The 21199-nt window shown below is 46.7% G+C and overlaps 1 protein-coding gene across 2 annotated transcripts in view; it reads right to left on the bottom strand.

Annotated features, from left to right (window-relative positions):
• slc27a6 (solute carrier family 27 member 6) overlaps nt 1–21199 on the bottom strand; it is a 145003-nt gene that overhangs the window by 50822 nt on the left and 72982 nt on the right. The window lies entirely within an intron of this gene.

Raw genomic sequence — 21199 nt, 5'->3', positions numbered from 1 at the left:
TTCAACACTCCGCTCAACAGGTCTCACTATTCATTGTGGTGTGCTGCATGCTGCACAACTTGACCATCATGAGGGCCCAGGCCTTGCCAGTGGGCTCGCCTCAGGAGGATGAGGACGAGGGGGAGGAGGAGGAGGACGAACAGAAATAGGAGCCTGACAACGCCCCGAATGTCCAAGAACACGACAGGGACCAGCAGCAGTTACGGAGGAGGCAGCCTGCTAATGTTGGCGGCACCAGGGCTATAAGGGAGCACTTTGCTTAAATGGAGGTAGCTGAGGGATGCAGCTAATAATGACTGCGTATTGTGTCATGATAATGCCACAGCTCCGTCACAACTGTACAGTCAGACACCAGAGGCGGAAGGAAATGGTTCAACTGAACATTTATTTGGCAAACATGCCTCAAACAACCCCAAAATCCCCACACCCTCCAATAATACAAAATGGAGCACCCGCCCCTTCAAAAAACACAACTGATGCTGAAACCTCCCAACATATGTACATAGGTCCCATGGGACACTTTTACTCAGTGGGTCTTCTGCTGGCATCACTCACCTCTCTGCCTCACCCCCTCCCTCACCTACTGCTCCTCCTCAATGGGTCCTCAGTGCCTGCAGCAAGGCCGCTTGAGGACTACTGTGTGTCTGAGGGAGACAGGACAGATGGCCGAGCACGATGCCCTCGACCAGCTCTGGGTCTGGATGGCCTGGCTGCTGACAGCACCGCCCGAGAATGGGCGGCACCAGTCTTGGATGGCTGGTGTGCAGACCACGGCAGGTGCAAAGGCGGAATGGCAGTGGTGGGAGTCAGAATAATGTCCTCCCGAGAGGACATCAAGTTCAATCTCGACCGACTAGCTGCCACTCCCCCGGGGCAGAGCCTCAGCATGCAGAGCAATCTGTTGGAGCGCAGATTGCTGGCCTACTTCGGCACCGTTACCTCCCCGTTGGACTGATGGGGTCCCAGACACAATGACAGCAGCCAGTGCTTGTGTGGCATCAATTTGAGCCTGCATCAGGGCACACAGCGCATTGATGCCAGCACACACTGTCAACATGGCAGAATTCAGGTATAGCATGGTCTCGGCCTGTCGTTCAATAGCTACTGCCACGTAAGCCATGGCCCACGCCATCATGTCTGGAACCCATTGTCACTTGTGGCGTCCATCATCCGTTGGTATCTACCAAGTATGGGCTTGATGGGCTTCCAATCCGCAAATGCCAAGGTTGAGGTGGCCTTCACCACATTCAAAGCAAGTGCATCCACGCTTGGCGGGATCCTCGCCAATGCACTCATTAGCTCAACGTGCTTCTGCATTGACTCCCTGGACATAGCCTCCAAGTCCAGGTCTTCATCTGCCTGTCTATGAGCAGGACTCATGGGCCGACTTAACCGCCGGAGAGCTGGCCCCCGAGCTTCCCCTCGCGCTGGGCATTGCTGTAAACCACTGGAGCCAGGAGCCTCAGCTTCATCCAACCCCGGGAAGATGGCCTATTCCACCGAAGTGGCACACTGTGCCTGCACACTGCTCTCCATCTCCTCCTCATCTTCCCCGTCGTATGAAGACATCTGCTTCTGTGCAGGCTGCCACTCTTCTGTCTCATCATCTGTAAGCACAAAGCAACAGAAGTGCAGTTATCATCTGGGGAGGGGGCAGGAAGGCAAGAAGTAGGGGGACATCGTTATTTTGGTTGCAACATGTTGTAAGGCATATGGCCTCATGGCTAAGGGAACTCGCACAAAAAGCCCATCTCATTCACATAACATCACTGTCGAGCGGGGGCTCTGCCTCCCTGCCCTCCATGACTTCAGAGCCCATGAGGGCGGACAGTCGCTCCTCCACCTCGGTGAGGTCCTGGAGGTAGGGCTCACCTCCGCCCCTACGATGCAGCTCACATATATTGTGCGCGAGTTTGACCAATGACAAAACAAAAAGTTGTTAGTGGCTGTGTAGGTGCTGGTGTGCCACATGTGTCTACAGTTGGGTACTCGTGAGTAATATGAGGCAGTGTGCATATCTGCATTTCATCCTGCGTGGCATCGCACAATGGATGTGTGATCGGTGGGTCTGGGGCACAAGCAACTGCCAGTCACTATGAGGCTTATGCCTGTGCCCGCATATGAAGAATGTGAGAGAGGCTTGGATGGGCAGGGCTTGTCTGGTGAGGTGATGGTGAGGTCTCAGGCTGGCTTCAGCAAGGAGGAGCATGGGCTGGTAGACATATAGAAGGGGTAGGCACTGCAAAGTCTTTACATTGTGTGAGACAGTGAGGTTCACATGAAGGCATTGGAAGGTGACTGGAAAGGGTACTCACCCTGAAGACCCTAGTAAGGTCATTGAATTTATTGCGCATTGCGTCGCTGTTGTGGCCACTATGTTCCAGGCTGCAACGTGCTGTGCCACCTCCCTCCACAGCCTCGTTAAAACTCTAGCCTTTGTCCCCCTCCAGGCTGGCGGGCATTCCAGCGACTTTCCACTGCCTCCAGCAAGGCATCAAGCGCGGTGGGCAAGAAGTGGGGAGATAGCTGGCGTCCTCCTCGTTCCTCCATTGTCACGCTCTGGAGACACTGTGGAGCTGGAGCTGCTCATGAGCTAACTTACCTTGCCGCATCTTTAAGACTAGGATTTTTCCGGGATCTGAATCGGAGGTTGGCGCATGCACAACGACTCCGTAAAATTTAGCACCAGAACTTTCGTTAGCGCCCGCCCCCCTAGTCAAGTGTGTAATGGCTGATTTTGCGCCACCTTCAGCTCTTCGCTGACAAATTTCTTGGCGGGAGGTGCAAACTTTTTCAAGGCGATAAAATTAACACTCTGCCTGGATTATTGCCCCAACTGAGACACTACCGAATTTCTCCCCCTCTGTGTTTCCTGTGTGAGGACACCTAAATCTCTCTGAACATCAATATTTAATAGTTTCTCACCATTTAAAAAATATTTTATTCTTCCAACCAAAGTGAATAACCTCATATTGCCCCACATTATACTACATCTGCCACCTTATTGCCTACTCACTTGACCTGCCAATATCCCTTTGCAGGCTCTTTGTGTCCCCCTCACGGCTAACTTTCTCACTTAGCTTTTATCAGCAGCAAACTTGGATACGTTACACTCAGTCCCTTCATCTAAGTCATTAATATAGATTATAAATAACTGAGGCTCAAGCACCGTTCCTTGCGGCACCCCCACGAGTTATAGTCCACCAATCTGAAAAAGACGTTTTTATCCCTATTCTCTGTTTTCTGTCCGTTAACCAATCCTCCATCCGTGCTAAGATTTTGGGCTCAATTTTCCCCAGTGATTTGCACCGTTTTTTTTTTGAGCAGGCTGCTTTTTCTGGCTTAACTTAAAAATCCACAGTTTCCCCAATAAATTTGCACCAGCGTAACTCATTTAGTTAAATTTTTTTTAGGTACGTTTTTTTTTCATCCAAAGGGGGCGTAACCAGCCACCTACGCCAATTCTGGCCATTTAGTGAACTTTGGCCAGCTGATGGTTACTCCATTTCTGCTTAGGCCGCGTATGTGGCTTCTCGAGAAGACACTTGCGGAGAGTTAAAGAAATCGGCACAGGTACGTAAATTAGAGGCCATTTGGCCTGGGCTAGGGGCGGGAAGCGGGAGCGGACCGGGAAGGCACTCAGTCGGGAACCGGAGAGGGTCGGCGGGGGAGAGAGCGCACTGACCGGCACTCACTCGGGGCCACAGCGGACCAGGACATAAACATAAGAACATAAGAAGTAGGAACAGGAGTAGGCCATCTTGCCCCTCGAGCCTGCTCCGCCATTCAACAAGATCATGGCTGATCTGGCCGTGGACTCAGCTCCACTTACCTGCCCGCTCCCCGTAACCCTTAATTCCCTTATTGGTTAAAAATCTCTCTATCTGTGATTTGAATACATTCAATGAGCTAGCCGCAACTGCTTCCTTGGGCAGAGAATTCCACAGATTCACAACCCTCTGGGAGAAGAAATTCCTTCTCAACTCGGTTGTAAATTGGCTCCCCCGTATTTTGAGGCTGTGCCCCCTAGTTCTAGTCTCCCCGACCAGTGGAAACAACTTCTCTGCCTCTATCTTGTCTATCCCTTTCATGATTTTAAATGTTTCTATAAGATCACCCCTCATCCTTTTGAACTCCAACGAGTAAAGACCCAGTCTACTCAATGTATCATCATAAGGTAACCTCCTCCTCTCCGGAATCAGCCTAGTGAATCGTCTCTGTACCCCCTCCAAAGCCAGTATATCCTTCCTTAAGTAAGGTGACCAAAACTGCACGCAGTACTCCAGGTGCGGCCTCACCGATACCCTGTACAATTGCAGCAGGACCTCCCTGCTTTTGTACTCCACCCCCTCGCGCAATGAAGGCCAACATTCCATTCGTATTCCCTTTTACTGTTTTTTTTCCCCCCAAGGTGGATGACCTCACATTTTCCGACATTGTATTCCATCTGCCAAACATTAGCCCATTCGCTTAACCTATCTAAATCTCTTTGCAGCCTCTCTGTGTCCTCTACACAACCCGCTTTCCCATTAATCTTTGTGTCATCTGCAAATTTTTTTACACTACACTCTGTCCCCTCTTCCAGGTCATCTATGTAAACAGTTGTGGTCCCAGCACCGATCCCTGTGGCACACCACTAACCACCAATTTCCAACCCGAAAAGGACCCATTTATCCCGACTTTCTGCTTTCTGTTAGCCAGCTAATTCTCTATCCATGCTAATACATTTCCTCTGACTCCGCGTACCTTTATCTTCTGCAGTAACCTTTTGTGTGGTGCCTTATGGAAATCTAAATACACCACATCCATCGGTACACCTCTATCCACAATGCTCGTTATATCCTCAAAGAATTCCAGTAAATTAGTTAAGCATGATTTCCCCTTCATGATTCCATGTTGCGTCTGCTTGATTGCACTATTCCTATCTAGATGTCCCGCTATTTCTTCCTGAATGATAGCTTCAAGCATTTTCCCCACTACAGATGTTAAACTAACCGGCCTATAGTTACCTGCCTTTTGTCTGCCCCCTTTTTTAAACAGAGGCTTACATTAGCTGCTTTCCAATCCTCTGGTACCCCCCCAGAGTCCAGAGAATTTTGGTAGATTATAACGAATGCATCTGCTATAACTTCCGCCATCTCTTTTAATACCCTGGGATGCATTTCATCCGGACCAGGGGACTTGTCTACCTTGAGTCCCATTAGCCTGTCCAGCACTACCCCCCTAGTGAGAGTGATTATCTCAAGGTCCTCCCTTCCCACATTCCCGTAACCAGCAATTTTTGGCATGGTTTTTGTGTCTTCCACAGTGAAGACCGAAGCAAAATAATTGTTTAAGGTCTCAGCCATTTCCACATTTCCCATTATTAAATCCCCCTTCTCATCTTCTAAGGGACTAATATTTACTTTAGTCACTCTTTTCCATTTTATATATTGGTAAAAGCTTTTACTATCTGTTTTTATGTTTTGCGCAAGTTTACTTTCGTAATCTATCTTTCCTTTCTTTATTGCTTTCTTGGTCATTCTTTGCTGTCGTTTAAAATTTTCCCAATCTTCTAGTTTCCCACTAACCTTGGCCACCTTATACGCATTGGTTTTTAATTTGATACTCTCCTTTATTTCCTTGGTTATCCACGGCTGGTTATCCCTTCTCTTACTGCCCTTCTTTTTCACTGGAATATATTTTTGTTGGGCACTATGAAAGAGCTCCTTAAAAGTCCTCTACTGTTCCTCAATTGTGCCACCGTTTAGTCTGTGTTCCCAGTCTACTTCAGCCAACTCTGCCCTCAGCCCACTGTCGTCCCCTTTGTTTAAGCATAGTACGCTTGTTTGAGACACTACTTCCTCACCCTCAATCTGTACTACAAATTCAACCATACTGTAATCACTCATTCCGAGAGGATCTTTTACTCGAAGATCGTTTATTATTCCTGTCTCATTACACAGGACCAGATCTAAGATAGCTTGTTCCCTTGTAGGTTCTGTAACATACTGTTCTAAGAAACAATCCTGTATGCATTCTATGAATTCCACCTCAAGACTACCCCGTGCGATTTGATTTGACCAATCGATATGTAGGTTAAAATCCCCCATGATTACTGCTGTTCCTTTTTCACATGTCTCCATTATTCCCTTGATTATTGCTCGCCCCACCATGAAGTTATTATTTGGGGGCCTATAAAGTACGCCCACCAGTGACTTTTTCCCCTTACTATCTCTAATTTCCACCCACAATGATTCAACATTTTGTTCATTAGAGCCAATATCGTCTCTCACAACTGCCCTGATATCATCCTTTATTAACAGAGCTACCCCACCTCCTTTCCCTTCTTGTCTATCTTTCCAAATTGTCAGATACCCCTGTATGTTTAAATCCCAGTCTTGGCCTCCCTGCAACCACATTTCTGTAATGGCCACCAAATCATACCCATTTGTAATGATTTGTGCCGTCAACTCATTTACTTTATTTCGAATGCTGCGTGCGTTTAGGTAGAGTGTTTTAATACTAGTTTTTAAACCATGATTTTTAGTTTTGACCCCTCCTGCAGCCCCTTTATATTCATACATATTGTCCCTTCCTATCACCTTGTGGTTTACACTTACCCCAGTGCTACTCTGCTCTGTTGCCTCCTGCCTTTTGCATTCTTTCTTGGGGTCCTGTTCATCTGAGCTCTCACCCACACTAACTAGCTCAGAGCCCTTTCCTGGGTTCCGAATACTCCTTGCATTGAGGCACCGAGCTTTTATACTTGCCTTTTTATTACACTTTGACCATTTAGAATTTTGCTGTACAGTGGCCCTTTTTGTTTTTTGCCTTGGGTTTCTCTGCCCTCCATTTTTACTCATCTCCTTTCTGTCTTTTGTTTTTGTCTCCATTTTGTTTCCCTCTGTCTCCCCGCATTGGTTCCCATCCCCCTGCCACATTAGTTTAACTCCTCCCCAACAGCACTAGCAAACACTCCCCCTGGGACATTGGTTCCGATCCTGCCCAGGTGCAGACCGTCCGGTTTGTCCAGAAGCGGTTCCAATGCCCCAGGAATTTGAATCCCTCCCTGCTGCACCACTGCTCAATCGGCATTCACTCGGGGCCACAGTGGACCTCAGTGCAGATCCTCAGTCTGCGTTCTCTTGTCCCTCATTCGTCCACCAGTGGAAACAATCTTTCACTGTTTACTTACAGTAAAGTGCAATATGTGTGCGCACTCGGTCCGTGCAGCAGGGCTGGTCTCCAGTCGTCTGGGTTAATCTTTGCCACTGGACCTAGCTCTGTCAAGCCCGTGTGGTGGCTGAGGTGCAACAGGCACCACACGTTAAAAAAATCCACGCACAGCATCTTCCACCCCTCAATATGTAGTTTGGGACCTGGAATGTCAGGTCTTTCATTGAAACACCTGTGAACTCATCCCCTTTTGGCGTGGAAGCAAGTCATCCTCGATATGAAGAACTGCCTATGATGATGATGGTGATGACGACAGTAAAGTCCACAGGTTTCATTCACCCCAAAAGGGTGCTCCTCTCTTGGCGCCATTCCCACCCACCGACCGGAATTTCCCCATAAAACACGTGTTGGTTTTGAATGTGAGGGCAGTTAAATTGTTAAAAATGGGATTCCCAACTTGATCCTGCCTCCATCCGGCCACTTTCTGTTTTGCCAAAGGCGGGATGGGGACGGGCGACCAAACCGCTCCCAGTGGGTATTATCATAATTTAATTATTGTAATGAGGCTGGAAGCCTCTATTTTAACCAACCATTTTGTATTTAACTGCCTGTGGACAGGTTTCACACAATTCGTGAAACTCAGCATTTAAACAGAGGCGGGGACTGCTGCATCCAGGAGGCAAGTGCATTTATACATACCTCCTGGATCCAGGATCCCGACCATACACCCCCCGAAATTGGAGACCTCCTCACGAGGCCTCCGATCCCCTTCCCAGGCGCCCCCCCGCAATGATGATGATCAGGCCAGCCTCGATCGTCTGGACCCCCTGCCCATCTATCACCCCACCGCAATCCCCGAACATCCTCCACCACAATGCCTGACCACCTCCCATCGCCTGCCAATCCCCAATCTCCGGCCGATCTCGCAACTGCGTCCCCGCTGATCATCTCTCCCCCCTCCCAATCGGCAAACCCCTCCCGCCGATTGCCGACCCCTCTCCCGCCAATTGCCGACACCCCTTCCACTGATTCCCGACCCCGTCCCGATTCCTAACCCCTCTCCCGCCGATTTCCAACCCCCCTCCTGCCGATTCCTGACATGAGTGCATCTTACTCTCCAACCAGTATTTTGTTCTATGTACTGGTGGGGGGGGGTGGGGGGGGGAGGCGGGGGCGAAGGTTTTTCTGGGGTGTGCAGCCAGAACCAAGTCCACGGCACAGCTGCACAGGAGGGGGAGGAAGAAGAGTGGAAAAGCAATAGTGTTAGGAGATTCGATAGTTAGAGGAGCAGACAGACGTTTCTGTGGCCACAGACGTGTCTCCAGGATGGTATCTTCCTTCCCTGGTGCCAGAGTCCAAGGATGTCACTGTGCAACTGCAGGACATTCTCAGGGGGGAGGGTGAACAGCCAGAGGTCGTGGTCCATATTGGTACCAACGACATAAGTAGAAAGAGGGACAGGCAGATTTTAGGGAGCTTGAAAAGAGATTAAAAACCAGGACCTCAAAGGTAGTTATCTCTGGGTTACTCCCGGTGCCACATGCTAGTGAGCACAAAAATAGGAGGATAGAGCAGATGAATGGTGGCCGGAGAGATGGTGCAGGAAGGAGGGTTTTAGATTCCTGAGGCATTGGGACCATTTCTGGGGGAGGTGCGAGCTGTACAAGCCGGACAGGTTGCACCTCAACAGAGCCAGGACCAGTATCCTCACGGGAGTTTTGCTAGTGCTATTGGGAAGGGTTTAAACCAGCTTGGCAGGAGGATGGGAACCTGAGAGTAGATTTAGAAGGGGGTGGGGGGGGTGGGGGGAGGGGAGCAAGGATGGAATTGGAAAGCAGAAAATTAGAAAGTGAATTTGGAAGGCAGAGGAAACAAAGGCTAGAAAATAGACAACAAGGGAGTTTGACCGTGCTAAATGGTATATACTTCAATGCAAGGAGTCTAGGGAATAAGGCAGATGAGCTGAGAGCACAGATAGACACTTGGGAGTATGACATAGCTATTACTGAGACATGGCTGAAAGAAGGGCAGGTATGGCAGCTCAACATTCCTGGCTACAAGGTTTTCAGACAGGATAGAGAGGGGAGTAAAAAAGCAGGGGGGGTCGCAGTATTGATGAAAGAAACAATTACAGCTGTGAGGAGGGATGATATGTTAGAAGGAGCATCAAAAGAGGCCATGTGGGTTGAACTGCTGGGAGTGTACTATAGACCCCCAAACAGTCAGTGGGAGACAGAAGAGCAAATATGTAGGCAAATTTCTGAGAAGTGCAAAAACTATAAGGCAGTAATAGTAGGGGATTTCACTATCCTAATATTAACTAGGATAGAATAAGTGTGAAAGGTTTCGAGGGTGCAGAATTCCTAAAATGCATTCAGGAGAACTTTTTTTAGCAAGCCCAACAAGGATAGGAGTGGTTCTAGACTTGGTTTTAGGGAATGAAGCTGGGCAGGTAGAAGGGTAATCAGTGGGAGAGAATTTTGGTGCTAGTGATCATACTTCAGTTAGATTTAAGGTAGTTATGGAAAAGTACAGAGATAGACCAGGAATAAAAGTTCTCAATTGGGGGAAAGCAAATTTTATTAAGCTGAGATGTGATTCAGACAAAGTGGACTGGAAATAGCTGAATTAGTGTCAGAGCAGTGGGAGGCATTCAAGGAGATCTTGAGGGTTCAAAGCAAGTATGTTCCCTTAAAGAAAAAGTGTGGGACTAACAAATCTCGAGCCCCCTGGATGTCAAGGGACATACAGGGTAGGATAACGAAAAAAAGGGAGGCTTATGATTGATACCGTGGGCTCAATACTGCAGAAACCCTAGAGGAGTATAGAAATTGCAGGGGTGAAATTAAAAAGGGTAATTAGGAAAGCAAAGAGTGAGCATGAAAAATTTTTGTCAAGTAAAATTAATGAAAAGCCAAATATGTTTTATAAAAACATTAAGAGCAACAGGATAACTAAAGAAAGATTAGGGCCGAATAGAGACCATAAAGATAATCTGTATGTGGAGGCGGAAGATGTGAATGTGGTTCTTAATGATTTTTTTCTGTCTATTTTCACAAAATAGAGGGGCGATGCAGACATTGCAATCATGGAGGAGGAGTGTGAAATATTAGATTCAATAAACATAGTGAGAGAGGAATTATTCAGGGCTTAGAAGCTTTGAAAGTGGATAAATAACAGGCCCGGATTAAATGTATCCCAGGCTATTAAAATAAGCAAAAGAGGAAATAGCAGAGGCTCTGACCATAATTTTCCAATCCTGGTGCTGGAGGACTGCTAACGTTGTAGCTTTGTTTAAAAATTGAGAAAGGGATAGAGCGAGTAATTACAGGCTAATCAGCCTAACTTTGGTGATGGGCAAATTATTGGATGAAATTCTGAGGGACATGATAAATCTTCATTTAGAAACATAGAAAATAGGCGCAGGAGTAGGCCATTCGGTCCTTCGAGCCTGCACTACCATTCAATAAGATCATGGCTGATCATTCACTTTTGTACCCCTTTCCTGCTTTCTCTCCATACCCCTTGATCCCTTTAGCTGCAAGGGCCATATCTAACTTGAATATATCTGATGAAATGGCATCAACAGCGCTCTGCGGTACAGAATTCCATAGGTTAACAACTCTCTGAGTGAAGAAGTTTCTCCTCATCTCAGATCTAAATAGCTTACCCCTTATCCTTAGACTGTAACCCCTGGTTCTGGACTCCCCCAACATCGAGAACATTCCTCCTACATCTAACCTGTCCAGTCCCGTCAGAATCTTATATGTTTCTATGAGATCCCCTCTCATTCTTCTAAACTCCAGTGAATACAGGCCAGTCGATCCAGCCTCTCCTCATATGTCAGTCCCGCCATCCCGGGAATCAGTCTGGTGAACCTTTGCTGCACTCCCTCAATAGCAAGAATGTCCTTCCTCAGATTAGGAGACCAAAACTGAACACAATATTCCAGGTGAGGCCTCACCAAGGCCCTGTACAACTGCAGTAAGACCTCCCTGCTCCTATACTCAAATCCCCTAGCTATGAAGGCCAACATGCCATTTGCCTTCTTCACCGCCTGCTGCACCTGCATGCCTACCTTCAATGACTGGTGTACCATGACACCCACATTTATCCACATTATACTGCACCTGCCACGCATTTGCCCACTTACCTAACCTGTCCAAGTCACCCTGCAGCCTCTTAGCATCCTCCTCACAGCTCACACCGCCAGCCAGCTTAGTGTCATCTGCAAACTTGGAGATATTACACTCAATTCCCTCATCTAAATCATTAATGTATATTGTAAAGAGCTGAGGTCCCCGCACTGAGCCCTGCGCCACCCCACTAGTCACTGCCTGCCATTCTGAAAAGGACCCGTTTATCCCAACTCTCTGCTTCCTGTCTGCCAACTAGTTCTCTATCCACGTCAATACATTACCCCCAATATCATGTGCTTTCATTTTGCACACCATCTCTTGTGTGGGACCTTGTCAAAAGCCTTTTGAAAGTCCAAATACACCACATACACTGGTTCTCCCTTGTCCACTCTACTAGTTACATCCTCAGAACATTCTGGACGGTTTGTCAAGCAGGATTTCCATTTCATAAATCCATGCTGACTTGGACCGATCCTGTCACTGCTTTCCAAATACGGTGCTATTTCATCTTTAATAATTGATTCCAACATTTTCCCCACGACTGATTTCAGGCTAACCAGTCTATAATTACACGTTTTCTCTCTCCCTCCTTTTTTAAAAAGTGGTGTTACATTAGCTACCCTCCAGTCCATAGGAACTGATCCAGAGTTGATAGACTGTTGGAAAATGATCACCAATGCATCCACTATTTCTAGGGCCACTTCCTTAAGTACTCTGGGATGCAGACTTTCAGGCCCTGGGGATTTATCGGCCTTCAATCCCATCAATTTCCCTAACACAATTTCCTGGCTAATAAGGATTTCATTCAGTTCCTCCTTCTCACTAGACCCTCGGTCCCCAAGTATTTCCGGAAGGTTATTTATGTCTTCCTTCGTGAAGACAGAACAAAAGTATTTGTGCAATTGGTCTGCCATTTGTTTGTTCCCCATTATAAATTCACCTGATTCTGACTGCAAGGGACCTACGCTTGTTTTCACTAATCTTTTTCTCTTTGGAAGCTTTTGCAGTCAGTTTTTATGTTCCCAGCAAGCTTCCTCTCATACTCTATTTTCCGACTCCTAATTAAACCCTTTGTCCTCCTCTGCTGAATTCTAAATTTCTCCCAGTCCTCATGTTTGTTGCTTTTTCTGGCCAATTTATATGCCTCTTCCTTGGATTTAACACTATCCCTAATTTCTCTTGTTAGCCACGATTGAGCCACCTTCCCCGTTTTGTTTTTACGCCAGACAGGGATGTACAATTGTTGAAGTTCATCCCTGTAATCTTTAAATGTTTGCTATTGCCTATCCACGATCAACCCTTTAAGTATCATTCGCCAGTCTATTCTAGCCAATTCACGTTTCATACCATTGAAGTTACCTTCCCTTAAGTTCAGGACCCTCGTCTCTGGATTAACTGTGTCACTCTCCATCTTAATAAAGAATTCTACCATATTATGGTCATTCTTCCCCAAGGGGCCTCGCACAACAAGATTGCTAATTAGTCCTTTCCCGTTACATATCACCCTGTCTAGGATGGCCAACCCTCTAGTTGATTGTTCGACATATTGGTCTAGAAAACCATCCCTAATAACTCCAGGAAATCCTTCTCCACCGTACTGCTACCAGTTTGGTTAGCCCACACTATATGCAGATTAAAATCGCCCATGATAATTGCTGTACCTTTATTGCACGCATTCCTAATTTCTTGTTTGATTCTGTCCCCAACCTCACTACTACTGTTTGGTGGTCGGTACACAACTCCCACTAGTGTTTTCTGCCCTGGCATGGATTAATCAAAGACAGTCAGCATGGATTTGTTAAGGGAAGGTTGTGTCTGACCAACTTGATTGAATTTTTTGAGGAGGTAACAAAGAGGGTTGATGAAAGTAGTGCATTTGATGTGGTGTATATGGATTTCAGCAAGGCTTTTGTTAAGGTCCCACATGGCAGACTGGTCACAAAAGTAAAAGCCCATGGGATCCAAGCAAAGTGACAAGTTGGATTCAAAATTGGCTCAGAGGCAGGAAGCAAACCGTAATGGTTGATGGGTGTTAGTGTGACTGGAAGGCTGTTTCGAATGGGGTCCCGCAGGGCTCAGTACTAGGTTCCTTACTTTTTGTGGTATATATCAATGATTTAGACTTGAATGTTGGGGGTATGATTAAGAAGTTTGCAGATGATACAAAAATTGACTGTGTGATTGATAATGAAGAAAAAAAAACTATAGACTGCACGAAGATATCAATGAACTGGTCAGGTGTGCAGAAAAGTGGCAAATGGAATTCAATCCGGAGGTAATGCATTTGGGGAGGGCTAACAAGGTAAGGGAATACACATTAAATGGTACGACACTGAAAAGTGTAGATTGCAGGTCCATAGATCCCTGAAGGCAGCAGGCCAGATATATAATGTGGTTAAGAAGGCATACGGAATACCTGCCTTTATTAGCCGAGGCACAGAATACAACAGCAGGGAGGTTATGCTTGAACTATATAAAACACTAGTTAGTCCACAGATAGAGTACTGCGTACAGTTCTGCTCACCACAATACAGGAGGGTACAGGGGCAATTTACGTGGATGTTGCCTGGACTGGAGAATTTTAGCTATGAGGAAAGATTGGATAGGCTGGATTTGTTTTCTTTGTAACAGAGGAGGCTGAGGGGTAACAAGGGAAATTAAGGATAGTGTTAGATTCAAGGAAGCGGCATATAAATTGGCCAGAAAAAGCAGCAAACCTGAGGACTGGGAGAAATTTAAAATTCAGCAGAGGAGGACAAAGGGTTTAATTAGGAGGGGGAAAATAGAGTATGAGAGGAAGCTTGCTGGGAACATAAAAACTGACTGCAAAAGCTTCTATAGATATGTGAAGAGAAAAAGATAAGTGAAGACAAACGTAGGTCCCTTGCAGTCGGACTCAGGTGAATTTATGATGGGGAACAAAGAAATGGCAGACCAACTGAACAAATACTTTGGTTCTGTCTTCACGAAGGAAGACATAAATAATCTTCCGGAAATACTTGGGGACCGAGGGTCTAGTGAGAAGGAGGAACTGAATGAAATCCTTATTAGCCAGGAAATTGTGTTAGGGAAATTGATGGGATTGAAGGCCGATAAATCCCCGGGGCCTGAAAGTCTGCATCCCAGAGTACTTAAGGAAGTGGCCCTAGAAATAGTGGATGCATTGGTGATCATTTTCCAACAGTCTATCAACTCTGGATCAGTTCCTATGGACTGGAGGGTAGCTAATGTAACACCACCTTTTAAAAAAGCGAGAGAGAAAACAGGGAATTATAGACCGGTTTGCCTGACATCAGTCGTGGGGAAAATGTTGGAATCAATTATTAAGGATGAAATAGCAGCGCATTTGGGAAGCAGTGACAGGATCGGTCCAAGTCAGCATGGATTTATGAAAGGGAAATCATGCTTGACAAATCTTCTGGAATTTGTTGAGGATGTAACTAGTAGAGTGGACAAGGGAGAACCAGTGTATGTGGTGTATTTGAACTTTCAATAGACCTTTGATATGGTCCCACATAAGAGATTGGTATGCAAAATCAAAGCACATGGTATTGGGGATAATGTACTGGCGCGGATAGAGAATTGGTTGGCAGACAGGAAGCAGAGAGTCGGAATAAATGGGTCCTTTTCCGGAATGGGAGGCAGTGACTAGTGGAGTGCCACAGGGCTCAGTGCTGGGACAACAGCTCTTTACAATATACATTAATGATTTGGATGAAGGAATTGAGTGTAATATCTCCAATTTGCAGATGACACTAAACTAGGTGGTGGTGTGAGCTGTGAGGGGGACGCTAGGAGGCTGCAGGGTGCTTTAGACAGGTTAGGTGAGTGGGCAAATGCATGGCAGATGTAGTATAATGTGGATAAATGTGAGGTTATCCACTTTGATGGCAAAAACACGAAGGCAGAATATTATCTAAATGGCGGAAGATTAGGAAAAGGGGAGGTGCAACGAGACCTGGGTGTCATGGTTCATCAGTCATTGAACGTTGGCATGCAGGCACAGCAGGCGGTGAAGAAGGCAAATGGCATATTGGCCTTCATAGCTAGGGGATTTGAGTATAGGAGCAGGGAGGTCTTACTGCAATTGTACAGGGCCTTGGTGAGGCTCACCTGGAATATTATGTTCAGTTTTGGTCTCCTAATCTGAGGAAGGATGTTCTTGCTATTGAGGGAGTGCAGCAAAGGTTCACCAGACTGATTTCAGGGATGGCTGGACTGACATATGAGGAGAGGCTGGATCAACTAGGCCTTTATACATTGGAGTTTAGAAGGATGAGAGGGGATCTCATAGAAACGTATAAGATTCTAACGGGACGGGACAGGTTAGATGCGGGAAGAATGTTCCCGATGTTGGGGACATCCAGAACCAGGGGACACCGTCTTAGGATAAGGGGTAGGCCATTTAGGACTGAGATGAGGAGAAACTTCTTCACTCAGAGAGTTGTTAACCTGTGGAATTCCCTGCCGCAGAGAGTTGTTGATGCCAGTTCATTGGATATATTCAGGAGGGAGTTCGATATGGCCCTTACGGCTAAAGGGATCAAGGGGTATGGAGAGAAAGCAGGAAAGGGGTACTGAGGTGAATGATCAGCCATGATCTTATTAAATGGTGGTGCAGGCTCGAAGGGCCGAATGGCCTACTCCTGCACCTATTTTCTATGTTTCTATGAGACCTAATTGAGGTGTATAAAATTATGAGGGTCCCAGAGTGGATAGGAAGGACCTATTTCCCTTATCAGAGGGGTCAACAATGAGGGGGCATAGATTTAAAGTAGTTGGTCGAAGGATTAGAGGGGAGCGGAGGAAGAAACTTTTCAGCCAGAGGGTAGTGGGGGTCTGGAACTCACTGCCTGAAAGGATGGTAGAGGCAGAAACCCTCATCACATTTAAAAAAGTACTTCGATGTGCACTTAAAGTGCCGTAACCTACAGGGCTCCGGGTCAAGAGCTGGAAAGTCGGATTAGGCTGGATAGATCTGTGTCGGCCAGCAATGGGCCGAAATGACCTCCTCCCATGCTGTAAATTTCTATGATTCTATGTTGCTACTGCTGTTCCCAGTTCTGCAGGAAATACTGGACTCTGCATGCACCACATTCTCTGGCCTCGCCACCCGAGCCTCTATCCCTCCCAACCTCCAGTTTGAATGTTTCTCTCTCTCCCCTAAGCCTCCAACCCCTCACCCCTATTTCCCATTCTCCTTCTCTCCCCCAAGCTCCCATTCTCCAACCCCAAGTTCCGTCTCCCTCTCCCTGACCCGCAGTCCACTGTCACACTCTTCCCCCCATAAGCTCAACTCCCCTGCCCCTAGTCTGTTCAACATAACCTCACATCTCTCCCTGCTCCATCTCTCTCTCTCTTTCTCCCTGCTCCAGACTGTTTCTCCACCTGCCGGTCCAGTTTCTGGACATCCATAAGTGGGAATGGGTTCCCAGGCATTAGTTTCTTGCCAGAGACCATTCCTTTGGGTGTCCATCCTCAGGCACCCGACCCAACTGCTGGTCCTGTCCGTCGGGCCCTGATTTCACTCCTGTTTCCTTTGGGTGGGAGACAGTGGTGGAGTATTTAAATGAGGCTGGGGAGTTAAAATGGCCTGTGCCTCAGGCTGAACACTTTGTAGGGGTTTCCCTCCTGTCTCCTCCCCTGCCTGCCTGGTGTTAAAATGGACCTAATGTGTTGTAAATTCTTCTCTGAAAAGAATATTTGTCCTAACTGTAGTTCCAAGCCAAAAACAGGAAGCATAGCATGAATAAAAGCAGACAGCTGTGAACAATAACCTCTTTATAATTTCCTATCATAAGACACAATGTTCGAGTCATCCCCAGGGCAAGTGGAAGAACAAAATATGCAACATTATTCTCTTGCCATCAGTTGACTCAACTGTACTAGGTTTCACAATTGAAAACATTATTTTCCAGCCACAGCACTGCTTTCAGCTTAAGTTTGAAAAATCAAAGTTAACATAAAAACCTAGTGGCACAGCAAATAGATATACTGCAATTGGACACCCATTTGCTTAAAGCTCCATGAAGCCAATAGAGCACAGCTGTGTTAGGTCAACTCTTTGCAAACATTAAAAAGGTGAAAAATGAAGCTTCAAATATCCCCAGATTATCCAACGTCTTAACATTTCACTTTGCCCCAATTGGATTTATATCTTAAAGTCGTTTCCAACGACTTAGCAAAATTTCATTTGCGTAATTTCATTGTACAGTTTGCTTTGACATAAAAAGCACGATGTTAAGTAGTTGTAGATAGGATGATTGGAATTTTTGGCACTTTTTGGAGAATATATTGTTCTGCAATGTAAATTCAGCTTGTGCACATAGAGTTCTGAGTTCATTTGTGCGTATACCTTTTCTTTCTGGGGATTTGTATGACGGTCGGGGCATTGTAGACTTCTGTCTTGTGAAGGAAATTTGCAGAAGTCTTTGACAGTGAGAGACTTTGTAAGGGTGTGGACACTTTAGGTTAATTATTGCATTAAAATAACGATCAGAGGAACCTCGTATGAAAGTGTTTGGGGCCGAAATTGATGACCTCACTGCCCACTGCCGCCAAAATCCGCCAACATTCCTCTCTGGGCTGGAGCGGGTGGGAGGGGAGAACCGCCGGGGATTGCCCGCTGACGTCAGCGAAAAGCCAAGTGGTGCAAGTGACCTCCTGCCTGCCGAGATGCCGGATTGGTGAGGGCGGGAGTCGGCGCCAGCAGGGAGAAGGACTGCTGTGAGGAGGCTGGTCTAACCCCCAAGGTAAGTTTAAAAAAAAAGGTTAGTGAACTTTTTAATAATTTTTTTTTCACAGCGAATTACCTTAATGTGTTCCCCTGAAGGTCTTCCGGGTAAATTCTTTTTTCCAATCATTTTTATTTGAATGTCTTCGACCCTCCGTGGGCCCGACTTAATCCTCGGCGGCACTTCGGCGGCATGTGCCTTTGCCGCCGAGATTGGGAGCTCCTGCCCGCTCCCGTCCAGTTTGACGGCGTACGTCGCTCATTTGCCGCCGGCCCAACTTTCAAATTATTTTTCATCAATTTCCCGTCCAAAGAACCGCCCAGTTTCTCGGCGGCCATCGGCGGCCTTTTGGGCGGCACTTGGGCGGGACTTGGCCTTCACCACGTTTGGCCCCTTGGTCTTTTAGTATTGCCAACAGTAATTTCTCGAATATAGATTCTGGTACCTCTACTGCTTCCCAGTTAGATTCCACACTCATCCATGATTAGATGTTCGGTGATATTGTTCATAATGATACACAATGATTGCTTACCTCAGAACTTTAGTCCATAAGATAGAGATGCTCTCAGTTCTGACATCCCGGAGGAAATTTTAACCATCTCTGCCCGATGGAAATCGGACATGAAGGCAGTTAAAATAGAGAAAAAAACAGAGGCACGACAGAGTAAGAAATAGGGTGAATTAGAGTCAAATCCAGTGCAAAAAGTAAAATAGACTGACAGAAAGATTGGATTAAGAGAGAGAAAAAAAGGCAGAAAGGAAAATTAACAAAATAAAATTTAAAATTTTACAATTAAAATTTTGAAAATCTCTTAGAACAATTTGCTGCTTAAATGACACAAATTATCCAGAGATGTTAAATAATTGGCAGGAATGAGACTTCACTGTTTCAATTGTTCATTTTCTGGGCCGGAGAGGTTGATTATCATTGCAGGGTCAAAAATCTGGTCATTAAAAGGGTCCTTGCAATGTTAAGTACCAGACTTAACTTTCTGCGGTGAGTTTAATTCTTAATTAATACAACAACTTGTTGTTGTTAATTAATGTGCAAATGCAGTAAATGTTTAAAACTCATGGGAGGTTGATCGCGAGCTGGCATTTTTGCAAGGCTAACAGCAGAGTGACGCAAATCATCCAGCAGTTTGTGGCAATTCGCAACCACAGGATATCTCTTCCTCATCAAACTTGCTGTTATTATGCCAACAAATTCTGGCTTTTAAAATATAATTTGTGACTACAGTCAGTAATTGCAACCCATACACAATGTGCCTGGAGATTAATAAATAAGTAAAATTGCTGTCAGACCTCAATAAATAATTTGCTGCTTAAATGATGCAAATTATCCAGAGATGTTAAATAATTAGCAGTACAACTAATTGCTGAGCAGAATACATCCTGTAATAAAGTCAAAATTTAATTATCTCACGACTACACCAGGCAATGAATGATCAGATTGTCTGAGTTACTTTTATTTCTTGCAGTTCATCACTAACTCTCTCCCATCTTGGCACTGCTCTCCAGTGACCTTAATGATTTTTTCAGGTTGACAGTTCCAGCCCTCTTCTACTGGCACTTATAGTTGAATAAAATTTATCTATTCAGTACTATTTTAGGCAATTTCATTCATAATGGTTTTTCTGACTATGATCTGCTAAATTAAACTAAGCAGAACAATCAGTTGACTACCTCGATGTTCATTTTAGTTCATTATCTCCTGAGAGCAATTTTCAGGCTGGAAAGAAACACTATTGGCTTCTAATTTTGAATCAGCCATAAATGTTTACTCTCCTCCCTGCAGGGTCTGGCTTGGACCTAAAATCCCCTTGGTGATTGCTTGTGTCATCCTTTCATTGATTGTTTTCACCCAATCCAGCTGTCTCTTGCCTACACAACAGTCGTGAATACATTTCAAAAATAACTTAATGTACATGAATCATGTTGCGATATGATAAGGTGCAATATGAATACTACCTCTTTCATTCTCTTTCACAAATATAAGTGAGTAGCAAGTAGGCTGAAAGGGTAGAAAACACAAATTCTAAATAATGATTTTACAAAAAAAATTAGAACAAAATGCATAATCTTATACAGGTGCGACGTCCGAAATCCGTAAATCTCGGGATCGAGGCCGTTCCAGATTCCGTGTATTTCCGCATTTCGAAACGTCTTTGCCTGGGCCGAGGTAGGTGGGATCGGTGGGGGGGGGGGGGGGCAGTTGGGGGTGGTGGAGAGTGTCGGACATGGTCAGAAGGGGGGGGGATTGGGCAGGGTCGGATTGCCGAGGTAAGGGGAGGCGAGGTCGGGCCGCTGAGGGGGCCGGGGCAAGGTCGGGCCACTGAGGGTCAGGGCAAGGTCAGGCCACCGAGGTAAGGGGGCGAGGTCGGGCCGGGGCCAAGTCGGGCTGGGGACAAGTCGGACCAACGAGGTAAATATGTGGGGCAGGGGGGTGGGGGGGGGGAGGTCGGGCTGCTGAGGTAAGGGGGCGAGGTCGGGCCGCTGAGGGGGCCGGGGCAAGGTCGGGCCAGGGCGAGGTCGGGCCACCGAGGTAAGGGGGCGAGGTCAGGCTGCCGAGGTAAGGGGGCGAATTCGGGCCGGGGTCAAATCGGGCTGGGGCCAAGTCGGACCAACGAGGTAAAGATGTGGGGCGGGGGGGGGGGGGGGGGGGGGGAGGTCGGGCTGCTGAGGTAAGGGGGGCAAGCTGGGGTGGCCGAGGACCAGGGCGATGTCAGGCCACCGAGGTAAGGGGGCAAGGTTGGGCCGGGGTGAAGTCGGGCTGGGGTGAGGTCGGACCGCCGAGTTTAAGGGGGCGAGGTCGGGCTGCCAAGGTAAGGGGGGCGAGCTGGGGCGGCCGAGGACCGGGGCAAGGTTAGGCCGCCGAGGTAAGGGGGCGAGGTCGGGCCGCTGAGGGCCGGGGCGAGATCGGGCCGCCAAGGCAGGGGAGTCCGGATTTCGGAACATTTTCTGGTTTCCAGATGACCCCGCCATAGATCGGCCCGGTGTCTGGATTCCGGAACATTCTGAATTTTGGAACTGCGGATTTCAGATACTCAACCTTTACTGGCTAAAAGCAATACTAAGTATTATTTTCCATTTTATATTTGGAAATATCATAATTGAAATTTAATTCCTCGCAAGTTTCTCCAGCTGCAACTCGCTTGCAATATAGCC

Source organism: Pristiophorus japonicus, chromosome 1 (assembly GCF_044704955.1).
Source record: "Pristiophorus japonicus isolate sPriJap1 chromosome 1, sPriJap1.hap1, whole genome shotgun sequence".
Classification (NCBI taxonomy): domain Eukaryota; kingdom Metazoa; phylum Chordata; class Chondrichthyes; family Pristiophoridae; genus Pristiophorus; species Pristiophorus japonicus.
Note: the sequence above shows the minus strand (reverse complement) of the source record. Positions and strands in the feature narration are given on the sequence as shown.